The sequence below is a fragment of the Daphnia magna genome, linkage group LG7, assembly GCF_020631705.1.
Source record: "Daphnia magna isolate NIES linkage group LG7, ASM2063170v1.1, whole genome shotgun sequence".
Lineage (NCBI taxonomy): Eukaryota > Metazoa > Arthropoda > Branchiopoda > Diplostraca > Daphniidae > Daphnia > Daphnia magna.
In genome coordinates, this window is record NC_059188.1 from 11264303 (window position 1) to 11280959 (window position 16657).

The window sequence follows — 16657 nt, forward strand, 5'->3', positions numbered from 1 at the left end:
AATATATAAATGGCGTGTATTTATAGAGCGATCGACATCATCGATCAAGTTAATGCGAGTACACTGCCAATAATATCTCTGATGCCACTATATATATAGACAATATACGGTATACACGAGATATTATGTAACAAAAACAATATAGTAATAACATAGAGAGTGACTTGACCTAAAAACGCAATTAAAAGCATTTAGAGAGAGACGTTCGCTCAATGTGTCAACTGATACCCATTTCCTGGATCCGCCCTTGCCATGGAACATGTCCCAAAGAATTTGTCCTTTTTCTTTCTGGGTTTTTCTTGCAATGGATTTTCTCTTAACAACTCAATAATCAATTGGCGTTCAACTGATTGACATCAATTAAATTTAACGTCAAGGAGACGTTATCGGTTAAAACGCGGATTGCGTTAAGCTAATAATGTGGAAAATCGTTACCTTAATTGACTTCTCACCTGCTGTGTTCATTTAGAGTTTCGCCAATTGTCTTTTTGACTTCTCGTTCGGCAGGTTTGCAACTTAATGAATCACGATGCCATTTTATTTTTGTGGTGGAACAGCATAGAGTATGTGCTTTGATTTTATTGCGCACTTGATTTTGTTTGTCGAGAAGAAAATTGTTTTCTTTTTGCCCGTCTGTTGTCATGGACAATAACGCGGACGGCAGCCAACTTATCGTCGATTGTTTTTATTGCCTCCATTTTTCTTTTTTTATTGTTTATCGTTGTACGTTTTCATTTGTTTTCTTGTGGCTTCTATATAGATTGAGTGTTAAATGATCTATTTCGGATCTCCTTTATCGATTATTGAACGTCTTGCTTGATGTATGAAGTTCCCTATACGTGCCGTCGTATGTTATGAATCTTATACACAGGGAAGACTATTAACAACTAAAAAGGCCGCCAATTTTCTATCGTACTTTTTTCTCCCACTTATCTGTAATTCAGCTGCGTAACAAGTATGTTAAACAAGATTCGATCATACTTACAAGCAAAGCAACTAAAGATGAAAATGCTTCTCCAAAAAGACTAAAGAAGAGATACTATTTTATAGGAACAGAACATACTTATTCAGTTTCACATACTTTAATGAAAACAAATCATGACTTCTTTCATTGTTTATTTTAAATCACGTCACGCAGTATATAAAATAAACACAGAGGCAATAGCAATAATCACACAGTCTGCTTTGGAATGGAAACCAGAAAACTTCAAAGTGTTAGTAAACTTTCCCAGCTGGACGGGTCGCCTTTTCTTCCTCAACACCAGATCCTTTGTGCACAGACAGTAGCGCCCAGCAAAGTAGTACACCATACAGGCCGGGTAGTTGCGGCAAACACATAATACAAGCTAGCAAGTGAACAAGCCTCCCCAACTTTTCACTGCAATATTTTTAAAATCATCACATCCCCACAGACAATTAGCAAGAAGAAGGGTAGTTTTAGAATCAAAAAAAAACAGAGCGAAATCACACGGAATAATTTAAGTCGACAGAATTTCCCTTCGAAATATAAAAAAAACAAAATTAACGATTTGTACATAGTGTGTTTCTGTGTTTGTTTTAACACTCACATGATGTTATTACTGGTGTGATGACTTTGCCCTGTGTTGAGGAACACAATTTGTTTACAGCAAAAGATCTGGAGTGGCCTCTACTCCTTCATCAAAATTTGGCCCTTGCTCCAAATAAAAAGCGCCTCAAATTGTCCGTTAGATCGTCAAAATTGCTCCGAAAAGACCTGGCCTATCACGGAAACAGCTGGCATTTCAGAAATCCTCTTAACCTACAATGACAATAAATAAATAATTACAAAAGAAATAAAGTTTAATCTTATTCCGATACGTGCAAACTCCTGAATGCGGAATAGTTTCAAGAATATCTGAGTTTTCTTCCTGTTTGAATGGACAAAAGAACGTCCGAATAAACTTGCGATAAGTTCAATTTCTTTGTCCCATCACTATCTCGGTCGTATCGAAGGCTGATATATCGACGCCCCATCACCGATGCAACAAGTGAATCATCAGCAGCAGATTTAACGGAAGCTCGTTTAAGTTTCCTTGCATCCATAGATTTTGATGATCCCGTTTGGTTCTGAATAGCTTAATTATTTTATCCTTGACTGTTTCCTATAAGAATATAACAAAATTTTACATCAGGCACTGTAATAAAAAAATATAAGCAACTTACATATGAGCAGTTCCTTCCCACGTCTTTCAGACAAGGAATTTATTGACAATCATGTCGGCGTAGTTTCTGTAGTGATTTTGAATCGACGAGCTCGATGAGTTTGCATTAGATGCTTGGCGCAGACCAAAATAAATTGGTTGAAATAAAGAGGAGTTGACCTTCTTGATAGCTTTCACCAGCCTTTCATTTATTTCCCAAGGTTCTGTCCCTTCGTTGGGAAGAGTGACCGGGACTAAAAGATTATCAACTGAATTCGAAATGAAAAAATTAATTTAAAACCTGAGAACATAATCATGTTATACAGAAAAAATTAAATACCAACAACCGGCTCGAGCGGATTATTGGGATGAAGTTGACGTTGATGATTTTCCACATCAGGCTGAATACTAGTCCCCCTTGCAATAGCAACTGTATCATGACGAATTTTTAATAAGAAACAAAAACATTAAGATTTAACCAAGAGCTAATGATTATTCCTTATAGTAGCATAGTAACATACCAGCAACAACGTGAGCACCTGCGATGGCTGAATATGAAGTGCTGCTGTGTTTTTCTTCTTTGGCAGACAAGGGTTTTCATCATTTCCCAAAGGATCCGTTACAGTAGCTGAATATCACAATAAATATTTAGAAAACTTCAAATTTCTACATAATAAGATGGTAAATGATTAACCTATTTGAGTACTGCTGAAAGCATAAGTCCGTTTTGACCTATCTAGCCACTTTACATTTGCTGGTGACTTGATTTTCTGGGCATGGGAGTCGGAATCAGATGTGCTATTAACAAAATCAGTACTGCCTGATGAACTTGCTGCACTACATTCTGATGACATAGCAGTATCAATATCAGTGCTCTTCTCAGTGCTAGAGTCTTCGTCACTTCTTTCCATATGACCTATTGATGTTTGATCCTCGTCTCCTTGAATACTAAAGACAGCAGGAATGGTATTCCCTTCATCCAAGTACGAGTTGACTACATCCATGTTGGCTGCATCGATTTTAAGTTGATAAACATTTTTCACATCATTATCTCCTAAGAAATAACAGCAATAGCAAATAAGATAAATTTGGAATAATTCCAAAAAGAAGCAACAAGAACTTACCATCATTCACTTCATCCAAGCACGAGTTGACTACATCCAAGTTGGCTGCATCGTTTCCAAGTTGACAAGCATTGACATCATCTCCTAAGAAATAAAGCAATACAAATAAATTAATTTGGCATAATTCTAAAAAGAAGCAACAAGAACTTACCACCATCATAATTTTACTAGCATTGCATCCATCAGAGCAGTATCTTCAGTTTGTCGTAGCTTTACTAGAACATCTTTTCCACATTATCAAACACTGAGACGAACTGAGGTCTATAGCTTGCCCGTAGTCTTCGTCATATTTTAGCAAAAGAACATCATTTATAGGTGTTAATTTATTTCCACCTAGAGAAATAATAGAGCAATCTGCCAACAATTCTTGTAAAGCAGAGTCCCAGCACTGCAACGTCGTTACTTTGTGTACTGTTGGTATGAGAATACATTTGACTTGCGTGATGTTTCAAAGAACCAAAATTCACAAATATTTTTGTTATTAGCCATGCTTGAATTATTATTTGAAATTAACACGAGCGAAAAAAACGACTACTTTATATCAACGATATCAGCAGACAACTTGGTCGGAAGAGGCCAAATACTTACCATTCCTGATTTCATTTTAAATATACCTAAACACTCTAAATGAACGTCAGTCCAACTCCTCGCCACCTGCAAGGCTCGTCGCAGCAAGCAGCATAAAATTTTTTCCCAGCATTACAATGAAATAGATTTGTTTTATTTTAGAAATGATAGTAATTAGGAATTACATGGATTTCATTATCGTAAAAAAGGAATACATTGGAGCATTAAAACTTAATTCACTACATGGAACAACAGCAAATATGTTTAATGGGCAACACAAAAAAAACCGATCGGGCAAAAACATGTCGTTTCCAATTCCTCCATTACCAAATATACGTTGCCCGCCACCAAAAATCAGCAATTCTAAAAAAACTGGTTTGCTTTCCAGAGAACATCTGGATGCCTTAAAAATACCGTTTTCTTGTTGCAAATTCTACCAGCGATTTCAGTGATTTAAGCGGTTGGAATTTCGAATCGCTAATCAAATCAGTTGTTTCGTAAGCGATGTGGCCCACCAAGCGTGCTAACATCTATCGGTGAATGATACCGGAACAGTGAAATTTTCCGCATTCCCAAAGAAATGTCCTTCGCCATCCCTTGCAACGTCTAAGCCCACTAGCTTTTGGGGTGGGAGGATAGTGACCAAGGCACATGCTAAAATTGCAATTTCTATTCATAATTTTTTAAATCTAGCATTCTTTGACTCATACCGGAAGCACCAAGAATTCCTTAGAGCGCCAAACATTCTGATTTGATTAGCCAAATGAAGAAGCGAATGAAGTTTTGGTGTTATTGCCTTTCCAGATTCATCAGGATTTTTGGGTATAGCAAAACATGGTTGATATTATGAATTTCGATATTCTTTCAAGTACCGTCAAGTCCTTCTCCGAAAAAGAATAGCATTGAAGTGAAGCTGTTATTTCAGAAGTAGAAGGAAATTTGCGTAGTGTGGATCGTCACTGAAACAAACTCAGCCAAAAGACGGCAAGAGCAATCGCAACTGAGCCCATTTCAGATGACGAGAATGAAAGTTTAGTTAAATCCAAACCTCTTTTTCTGATCGGAGGTGGAACGGTGAATTCTCTATCACACGATAACGTTGATATTTTGCGATTTACGACATCCAAATCTAACTTTATTGTTACAAAAGATGACGAAGTAGTTTTCGGACAACCAGATTCAAGATGCCCTGTTTACAACGTGCATTAAGTCATGTGAAAATATTTTAGTTGGATCGACGTATCCTAGTCTAGTGAATGGGCAACGACGGTTCACCCATAGGTTGAGAAAGACCTTCTCTTTCGACCGAAGTAAGTTCTACGTTCTCAATTTGCAAAACATGAACTCGTGAGTATCTTTGTCCCGCAAAACACAATTTGATTCAAGATGAATTAGTTCTATGTCGTCACGATCAATTAAGCAAGAACGACAATGCAATTTTGCTGCACCTACTCCTTCCTTAAATCCAGCAACAAAGTTTGACGCAGGAATATCCCCTACAAAATTCACTAACACCCAAACCACTTCCGTTTTTGATTTCGTATGGTTAAAGTAACACCATCAAGAAGAAGAATCAAATCATCTATAAAGGGTTTTAAAACACTTCACCCCACGATCTTTAAGCAAGTCATTACTCACAATCCAAGCAACTGAATGCTTCCAATGAAATCGAAAATGGAGGAATGTCAATAATGTCCAGTAAAAACGCAGATTTGTGTTTACCTTTTTGCTACCAAGTGGATTTGAAACTTCCACTTCGTCCATATATACTTGAAAACACAAAATCTGGCCACTGTGTTTTATGTACAATGGGTTCTTTTTATATAACCCCCCAAAACATCGGAATAATCAGTGGGGTTTGCTGAACTGCATACGAGCTAAAATTCAACATTACGGCATCAAAAACAACTTTAATGACAGAAATTGCTGCACTGATTCTAGGAAAGGTAAAAATATCCGATCTCAAACACTTCATCGATTATTTCACCAAAATTTGGGTCATTAATCCATTCGTAAGATGGTTCATTAGGATTCAAAATGACTCTCTGGCATAACGGCTGGAAGAATTTATTCCAGGTTGATTCTAGTCGGTATCGAGTCATTTGTTCTTGTTGGTGAACTAGTTGAAATCTTCGGTAAACGCTGTACTACCGAAAATGTTGTTTGACACAACAGCCCGTAGGTTTTCCTATAAATGAAACAGAGAAATAAGCATATATAAATTACAATGGGCCTATAAAGATATAACAGTAATCAAGATAAGAAAATAAATTTGCTGTTCGTCAAGTGCTGGAAGTCCAGCAGTTCTATTTAGTGCCATCATGTAAATAGCCTATAGTTTGATTTTAATTATCAAATCCAAAATTATCCAATTCTAAAATATATATATATTTATACCTGAATCATAACCACATTCCGGGCATAGCTATCCCGAATAATATCTGACACCAACAACAGTGCTTCAAATGGGAGAAAATATTTGTGTCTCAGTTGATACAGCATTCCTGCCTCCCACTCAAATTCAGTTATCGTTTGTTTATAAAGTGTTGGTCCAGCAATATCAAATGCTCAGCTGCTGCAACATCAACAAGTCCTCATCAGGGCCAAGTGCAACTACAAATAAACAAGATATTTCTGTTTAGTTTTTACACTCACTGCATCGAAAATATATTTTTACTAAGTACTGACCTGAATGTTCCCAACATGAATAGGGTGTACGAATTTAGTCTGACTTCCATGGACTTTATTCCAGTGACGTCGGAATGAGAGGAACACATAATAATGTTTGTTGCAACTGTCTGGATGTCTGCATATTATGTGGAAGGGCACACTACAACTGTGTATATGTTTTACATGCTTAAAAAATGTAGTTGGGTCATCAACTGCGATTAAAAGAGTGCACATAGAACACTGCACTGTATTATTTGCTGGCGGCATAATGTCTCGATGTAAAAAAACACTTGAATCAGTTTCTTGCACTATCTTAAAATTTTGACGTTTGTTGCAGACGACAATAACTGGAGCACATAAATACAGCAGTGACTATGCCGACGACACTCTAATTACAAGACATAAACGTTTTTAGTTTGAACACAGTAAATGAAGTAGGAAAAGCAGCACTTGTTTCCCATAAAATACTTAATTGAAAGTTATTTTTTAAAAATAAGTATAGGAATTTAAAAAAAAGTACGTTGACTTCGGCACTTTATTATTTAAAAGTACTTTAATCCTTTTTAAACACTTATCTAAAAGCATTTATTATTTATTTAAGTATGTCCCGTGTGATAAGTGTGGTAAAAACAAATAAAAGTATGGAATTTCCTGATTTAAGTACCCAAAAATCCCTACTTAAATTGCAAAGTACTGTTCAGTGCCCAGTACATACTTAAATAGGGTAAAATAAGTACTCTACCGCCGCTGTGTAGTCTCTTACAGTCGATTTAAATTCACTAATCCCAAAACCAGATTTGATATTCATTCTCAACGCAACAGTCCACCTTCTAACCTATAACAGGTAGATGTCACGTTTACACAAAAGATAACGTTAAACAAGTGAAAAACGTTAACGAAAAGTTTGATTGTCTACTCGACGTCATTGTTATAAGGAAAGTACGCGGATCTGATTACGCTCCACATGTCGTGAAGAACAACTTGGAGCGTTAAGAGAAAGGAAACTCACGAAATGTCTCGGTGATGGTCGATAAAACTGCACGTCTTCTGTTGTTCCGTGCGTGACGGTTGCACAATGTTATACATCGGATGTCGATTCAGACATTGTTGATATACTACTATATACCACATTGATCTGAAAAATGGATACAGTTCCAATTTTATTCTGAATTGGAGACGTGGAATTATTTGAATGTCATGGACGCCGGAGGTCGTGTATAGGCGTCACTCCCGAAAGACTCAATCGATTTTTTTTTTTTTTGCCTTACGTCCCTTTCCTTTTAATGAACTTCAGCTGATCCCAATTGGTTATGATCACAATCAACCGTTTTTATGCCTTGAATTTAATTAATGCTTTAAATTTAAATGCTAAACGCAATCTCCAAATTGCGAGTTTATCATATTAGAGTTCGTGCTGATTCCGGTCGTCTAGGGCATCATAGCTAATCGTGATTACTGAACCGAATGTCTCAGAAATCAGAGCCAACTATTGCAATAATTCGCCCAGGCTCTTTTGGCTCCGTTCCAGCCTGACAACAAAAAGGCGGACCGTTCAAACGTTCCCATTTCATTTTTGAAGCAATGACCCGAGTCCCGATCGGTCCGATTTTCAACCCGTTGAATTGCTTGACCGGAGACGTGCCCAAACACATCAAGAGACGAAAGAAGACGATGGGGGATCCCGGATTTTGGGAACTGAACGTTGAATTAAAATGTGTTTCGTGTACGTTCAAAAACTTGGAAAGAGGTTTCATCTTGCGGATGGAGTCACGTCCGCCTCGGATGTGCCCAGCATATTTTCTTACGGATTGCGGCATACGACGCTATTTACATATTGTTACGGACAAGTCTTGTAGTACGTAGTGTCTTAGAAAAAAAAAAAAATATGTTTCATGGCAAACAAAAAAAAAAGGATGAAGGGTGAGGTCATAAAAATTCTGAAGAAATGGAAGAATTCCGCCGACTGTCCGTCACTGTGTCGAATTTTTAACATTTGCCATTTGCATTTCTTGACGCATACACGGAAGCGCAAATAGATAGTCAAATTTCTCTCGTTGACATGAGAAGGACGAACAAAAATATCGTTTCAACGTTATAAACATGTCAATCTGTCATGACGTTAAGGCTAAAACCATCACGCTCATTTGCGTGAGTATATATGCGTCCTTCGATTTCCGAACAGTTCAGCAAACGTCAACAGGTATAGACGTCAGTTTCGTTTATTGACTTGTTCGGACTCGGACAGTTTTACCCGATTGAGGCATTGAAAGCAATGATGGCCGTCGATCCAATCAATCATCGTCATAAATCGCAATCGTCGGGACACGATCACATTACCGAAGAGAGAGTTAACATCAGTTGCAAAAATCAAACGATTTTGGGATGCGTGTCTAAATTGGGCATCAACTGAGCAAAACTTCCAAACAATAAACAGGTGCGAACAAGGACGAATGGACGTTGCAAAGCAATTGTTTATTACGACCCAAACGCATACATCAATATATCTTTTTCAGTTTTTTGTTTTAACTTGGCGGGCTGACCATAAAAGAAAAAAGGGAATGACAGAAAAGGCCAATTGTAAATGAACCGTGTCTTGCAAACGGCTTTCGTTCTTTTGTTTTATGTGACACGACGTCATAACGAATAGGGAAGTCGGTTTAAACAGTTACACCACCACGCAGCAAACGTTATCTAACAGAGAAAGCTACAGATTTGTTATATAGCCGTAAGCTATACAGCTGTGCATCACAAACCGCAAGATGATGTTGCTGAAAAGAAAAGATTATTATACTGCTACGTTTAAATTTTTGGCTTCCTTCCAGGTTGCAGTTTTGCATAAGTCATAGCCAAATTGGAATTTTTTGATCCCATCATAAGCCTGTTAAGTGGAATATATTCTTAATGAATTATATCAAAGTAAATGGGGTGAATTGATTGAACATCGTTCGTTGTTTCGCACAGTTTAAGTGCAAATGTTACAGACGGAAACATGTTGATTGATGAATCGTCTCCGGAGTTATCCGCCAAAAATACAATTAGAAATTAGAATAATTGGCAGCTTTCGGTCTGTTGTTATTTCGTACTTTTTAATTATAATTAGATTCTTTTCTGTGTCCCATCGTGTCATCGTCTCCACGACTCGACATAGACACCAACAAAACTGAGGGCCGAAATAAATGTTGAAACATGTTTTACTTTGATCCCCTATATAAACATTTGTAGATGCATTTGCCATGTACACACATCACGCGTGTAGAGTTCCAGGGGCATTCCTTTTGAAGTTGTTAAGTGCGTGTGTCACGCAAGTCCGGCTTGTATATAACGCTTTCCTGGCAAACGCAAGTGACTGTCGAGATATTTCGTGTTAAACGCACAACTCGTATTCCCGCATCACGAATGTCCAAACCACAATCCTCCACTTCTGTTACACGTATAAGGGCCTTTTTTTTTATGTAGGTCGTTTCACTTTAAAAGGCCTTTCCCCTCTATATTCGTACGGAATTTGTTTCTGGTCTTTCGAGATCGTCTTGAAAGATACGCCAATGACCAGACGGCTTCTTTCGATGCAGCAAGGTCGAAACAAAAAGGCCAAATTGATTGTTAATTGATTGTCAGATATTCCATTTACCAAAGAAAGTAAACAGGAAACTACTCTCCCCATCAGGAACAACATCGTACGAACGAGGCCATTAGTTCGAAAAATGATAGCCAATGATAAGCAACAGACACAGGAAAAAGAGAATTGCGCTCATCCGTCAAAGTATACAAAGATGACAGTGGATCACGAAACGTCCAAAACAAATCACGCAGTCCAATGACGCAACGCAAGATTTGTTTTTTAGACGACATCGTTTGACTGGTGTCGCAATAGCAGGTTATATAGCGCACGCAAACCGATTCCACGAATCCATTACGGCAATATATGGATGCATAATCAATGTCGTCCCGTTTTGATGGGCTTTCCCGGTATCGTTCAATAACACAGACAAGTTATATACGATGCAGGCACTTGACAACAACAAAACAAGTCGCTGGGTTTCCTGGCACGAGCGTGACCAAAGTGCTTCCATTCATTATGTAGATGGAAGTGAATTCATTGAACTTTTTTTTTTTTTCTGTATATTGTCAATTAGGTCGAAATTGGTCGTGTCTAATGGAATTTCAATATAATACGAGACATTTCCGCCTCATTTTTATTCAAGTTCTTAGAATTTAAGGACACAAATCAGGGAGGAAGTAAGTGAGGTTCATTTTTGGGAGTTTTATGGTTTGTTACGTTAAAAAAATGGGGGGGGGGGAGGTGTTGGTGTTTATCAACAGTCGCATTCGGGCAGTGTAAGAGTCTGGATGCCGAGCTAAAGTAACATTGATTTCTTTCACTCGTTTCAAATTGTAAATTATTCAAAGTGAGGGTTTTACAGTCGAGGTAATGGCGATCATTTGATTTTCAATCGGATATACAAATTCTCTGCATCTGTGCTACTTTTCCGTTTCACCTTTGCTGAAAACCAGGTAAGATTCAATTATGAATTCATTAGCGAGGATCATTTCACGAAGATCGTTGCTGAAATTGAGAAAGGCGTTTTCTTATGAAATAAAAAGACAAGAAAAAAAGAGAGAAAAAGAGAAACATTTTAGGGCGTGTCGATATACTCGCAAACGTAACCTCGGTGATCTTTATGACAGTTAAAATCTGTCGTTTCATCCACTACGGATTTAAAACAAAAAAAATGATAGAAAAGTTGAAGATTGTGCAATAAGAATATATATACCTTTGGGGCTGTTATTATTCCAAAATTCTTTATCATTTTTAGAATCACAATAGCCCCATCGATCATATTCTACTAAGAACATAGGACTCCTCCACCCCGTTTTTTGGGGTGGTGCTCTCCAGATGGTTTTCCAATTGTTGGGACCTTTTTTCTTTTTAACTTGGCACGTAATCACAATCGAATTGTTCAATAAAAAAACCATTCGACCTTCACACTGTGCGAGTAAATTTCAAATTGAACACACACGATTTTTTTTTTTCAGTATTGTTTATTTATTCTCTCCATATTATACGACAACAATGTGCGTAAAAAAAACAACAAAACATAAAAACTAAAGGTCACGGGAACTGCAAAGACTGTCTTAAAGGTCTTAACGTTGACATTAACGCAGCTTGAGGCGGGGACTTTGGGCGCTGGCTAATTGCTTATATACCGAGAGGCTCATCAGAGTGTTGAGAGTTATGCAAATCCGTGACTCACGCGTCCGTCTCGAGCGTCAGTGAGATAATCTTTTCTGAGAATCTTCCTGATTTCGGTTAGGCAGTTTGTAATCGTTTAATGATTATGTCAATCACGAACATGATGCAACTGGGATAACCTGAAATCGGGTTGTTTGTGTGTGTTGTTCGTCACGACTTGGATCAATAGATTACAAAAGCAGAAAGGATTTCCACCGTTTTTGCTGCTTCTATTTTTGAAAAAAGCGTTGCATCATTTCTCAAGAGCTGGGCACGAAGTCCTTCAAAAATCTATTTTTTTTTAAATTATCTTAGATATGATCGGGCAAATGCCGACCCAGTTTAGGCCAAGTATAAACGACGAAGCAAACAGCAGTTTTTGCTTGAGCCATTACGAAAAAACACAGGAAGGTGAAATTGATCGATTGGATTTCACGCTGTAGCAGTTGGTCCGATTTTAACAATAAAAAAGTTATTAAAAATCCTGTATTATTTTAGCTTATTATTAACGCAAGGACAGAACATTGCCCACCAAGATGATTAGTGGCCCATAGTGTGACGTGCACGGGAGTCGGGAGAAACAAGTTCAAGTGCGTTCGTTGCTGTTAATAATAGAGGGAACATTTAGCAAAGATCCAGCAATTTTGCATCTTAATTTGGGATACCTTTAGGTGAACGTGAAACTAATGAAGGCGTACACTTTGTTCACGCCCTTTGCAACACCTTGGAATTCGGGAGTTGCCATTGACCACCTAGAAACTCGATTGCCCTTCATCGCCATCCAGCCAGAATGAAAGCAATCAACGTATTTAATGGTATTAGATAAAGGATTGAATTCAATTCTTCTAAAGCTGTGCACTCAGCATGATCCTAAATCACGTTTGAGTGGCCAAGAAAGAAGAATCTGCAGCGTGAAAAAGGATTCTCCGACAGTTGGGATTAAGTTTGAACGATATAAGCGAAATAATGTGGCAGAACGTCAGCTGGATGTGTTATAGGAATAATTTAGCCCACTAAAGTGGAAATAAGAGTGGCCCAAATGTACACTATATAGATTCACGGCTATCTTTCTATTTTGACGTTTATATAATTGACATTCATTCTATAGATCCTTAATAAAACAAAGCAATCGGATTGAGAGCTTAGACGAGTCAGTTAGTTCGTCAGTGATTAAAAGCCAGATTAAACCAAATGAGGTTTCACCGATGTATAAAGCTCGTATATATTTAATCAGCTCCGTTCGGCAGTCTGAAACTCGCCAATTGTCACGATCTTCATCCTCTCCTATTTTTAAACGTACACAAAAAGATGTTTTTTTTAGAACAAAAGGAGCGTTTACTATCGTTCGAGTCCTGAAGTTGTGTCGTTTCGTCCTTTTGTCACGTATTCACATCTTCTACTACATAGACAGTCTCCATATACCGCGATTGGATGTATTATAAACAACAAGAGTCTTTTAGATCACTCGCAAAATCCAATGCAGCTAAAACACCCCGTTAACTTAAAAGGCAGTCCCTTTATGCGTGTCACGAAGGCCATTCTATTCTATACGTATATATCTATACCAATTATGTCATCCATTTGGATCAGTCAATACACACCGCAATTAACTAAGGGCGTTTTGCAAATAAACGCGAAAATGAAACGTGAAGAAAGGAAGACTTACAAGGACTTGAAAGTTGAACAGTTTAGGTCAGATGTCCATGTTATGGTTTACGATTTCGGGAAGAAGAATTTGAAAACAAAAAACTAAAAGGATGGAAATGGAAAACGCAATTTAAAATTGCATTCCTCACACTATCACAAAGGTGCAAAAGATGATTATACGACCAGAGCCATATTTCTTTTCAAATCCTTTCTTTTATTAATATACATTTGTTTTATTTAAATTGGCGGGCAGCCGACTGGTTTTTTTTTCACGCATCCGTGTCCTCATTGTAACGAATAGTCCAGTCACAAAATGCTAAGAGTATGTTACCAAATACAAACCACCATCATCTCTCCGCCGCATGGATGGAATGGATGCGAGCCAGTTGGAGCTCTCACGAAAAGATGACACGGACGGTATTTGTTTTCCTTTTTTTTTACACGCACCATATATAAAGCTGCGTGATGGCCAGATTCAAACCAGGAATAACAATAAGACGAAAAATTACAAGGGAAATAGAGAAATATAAATTCATAACATCCATCAAATTGTGTATCCGGTTTTTGCTTTCGCCCTATTTACACTTGCAATTGAAATGAACCGGTGCTGTGTTATAACATAGTATATTAAGTGATGGTGATGACAGTAAACTTCCGGCCGTTATATGTCCCGTGCCATTTCTATTTATTATTCCTCGCGCGTTTTCCTTTTGCCAACCCGCAGATTTCGAGTTCAACAGAGCGAATCCCGATGCGTTCCATTTGCCGGTTGCTATGGAAACCGGTTAAGATTTTTTTAAAATTTCATTAAACGCCTCTGCTAATCGTTTGCCAACACGAATTTAAAAAAGAAAAAGTTCGTTTGATGCCCACGTTTGAAATCGCCAGTACGGAGTTGCCATGTTTCAGAAAATGGCTCGTAGATTCAATATTGGTATTGCCCGCAATATGCGGAAGTTGGAATCCAAAATCATCCGAGAGGGATTACGTTTCTATACGCAGCTCCGTTTGAAGGGGCAGTATACGTTCATATTTATGGCTGTCAAAGAACATAACGATCTGTCCCCCTATCTGAGATGTTTGTTAACGTGTAAAATGCAGATTCTATTCATATTCACGTATGAAGGACGTTTGAGTATAAGGCCGGTTCCTTTTGAACAGGTTTACTCCCAACCATAGGCACCCCCCCATTTCCCATACAAGTTTAATAGGTGCCTATTTATGTCCTTATGGCTTATAGTTTTGAAAAGAAGAGGAGAAATGAAACGAGAAAAAAGCAAAACTGTCCCTTGCACCTATAGATATTCTAAGGGTTTATGGTTTGTATTACGCAAGGTGTGCAAATTACTCACGTATATTAGCTTTAGCTTTTAGTAAATAGCTTATTCATTTAGAAAAGAGAATATATCATTTTCATACGGGGTTCACGTTTCCATTTATAATGCCAAGTAGACCGATGGATGTGTGTGCGAACGAACTGTTGTTCTTTCCATTAGATGACTGATGTTCCACTTATTACGAAAAGAATATCAAGGAAAATGTTCCGGTGATGCAGACGGAAACGGTTACGATTCGTTCCGCGGAGATATAAGAAATTTTAAGGTTATATTTTTCAAATGACGTGTGCTGTGATTGTTAATGGCAGTTTTGCTGGTCATTTGCCGATGAGTCATGCGTCCTTTTGCGGACGTGTACATTTGAATAATAGATTCTCTTCCCATCGCAATGATCGCAACTCTTCAATGAACCGAACGGATCGCGTGTTTTGATTGATTTCATATAGAGCAGCGTGACTAACGGCTCAAACTTTCCATTGGTTGGGTTTCCTCAATTTCTATTTTTAAACTTTCACCTGGCAAGCCCAAAACGTATAGGCTACGTATATAAGATGATAGTAAGTTCGCCTGACATTGTCCGCTATTTTGTGCATCAACTGGCAGTTACGTCCAACATTTAGCGACGACGGCATCTGCTTTTTTCTTTTAACTAAATCAAACTGAGAATGGCTACGTGTCAGATCGTGAATTAAAAAAAAAAAAAATGTTTCCGTGTTTGGTGTGTTGAATTTATGCCACTGAAACGTGTAAGTTAACGTCCATTTTTGTCCTCAAGTAACCGATATTTGAAACACACGCACACACAAAAGTGCGATAAAATAGAAAACGAATAATCAGACAACTTCAGTTGTTCGGCATATAGCAACAAGCCGGGCTCACGATGATATGAGCCAAAAAGTTTGACACACACACACACACGCCCGTTGCGTGTGTTCTTTTTAAGCAGCAGCGCATGTCGATAGCTGGTGAAACTCCCCTGGTGAGTAGAATTTTTTCTTTTTTTTTTTTTTGGCGTGTCTGGTGGTCTCTCAAGTTCAGCCTCGTCTTCTTCTTAACCAGTCGCCTTCGGTCGTGCGTCGAGTCAACACGTTTCTTCTGCGCCTTATCGAATCGCTAGGTGCTTGATCAACGGCAGTTTGATGTGTGAATTTCGTGAACATTGCGCCTAATTCAAGAAAGATTAACTCGTTCAATCGATTCAAGTGTTGGTGTTTGAAAAACAATTTTATTTTTTAAATTATTGGATAACACATTTCTCGTGCAAATTGTTTTGTTTTTCTTGTTGGTGTGGTTTGCTGTGCAACTCCATCAAGAATTTTCTGCAAGGAAATCAGCAGGTTGGCACGGAAAAACATGAACTGGTTAGCATTTAAAAATGGCTCCCTTAGTTTCGATTGCGGACAGCTCTGCTGTACATACATTACATAAGTCAGACATGAAACAGGCAGAAGCCCAATTTTTTAATAAATATTTAGTAGCCTATTTTCGCTGTTATTGTTCATCATTTTTCAAGCAGCGTTTAATCTTCTTTTCACTGGCAAAAGCTCCAGAGTTCAATCTGCTGCGTGTTCCAACACGCAATATGACGGATAGTACATTTTATTACGCACATAGAAGCAGCGTCTGAAAATCTTCAACGCGAGAATACAACAACCTTCTTCTTTCAATTCGGCAAAATGAATGTTTACATGTAACGAAAGGTTAAAGCTGAAAAAAAACAAAAGAAAAAGATGATCGCAGTCACGCAGATAGTGGCGATCGCCTTGGATCTCTCCTTTCCCCCCGCACAAAGGGAACATTGATGCGTCCCGTAAAGGTCGCAATAGAGAGGCTACAAACCCCGATTCATTTTCTTGTGGAGCCCTTTTATGTATTTTTATTATTCAATCACCAATGTGTGCCTTCAAACATCTTCCGTTC

At 38.0% G+C, this 16657-nt stretch overlaps 1 protein-coding gene and 1 pseudogene across 3 annotated transcripts in view; one reads left to right on the forward strand and one right to left on the reverse strand.

Annotated features, from left to right (window-relative positions):
• The window catches only part of LOC116926304 (probable G-protein coupled receptor No9), a 30720-nt gene that overhangs the window by 4266 nt on the left and 9797 nt on the right, over positions 1 to 16657 (forward strand). The window contains exon 1 of one of the 3 annotated variants that reach the window (XM_032933146.2): positions 15807 to 16098. The exons of 1 other annotated variant lie outside the window; for it this stretch is intronic. The gene's annotated coding sequence lies outside the window, so the exon portion shown is untranslated. Of the gene's footprint in view, positions 1 to 15806; positions 16099 to 16657 lie in introns of those variants that run through there. One more of the 3 variants, XM_045177328.1, reaches the window with a different exon arrangement.
• Positions 1208 to 5617, reverse strand: LOC123474566 (annotated as a pseudogene).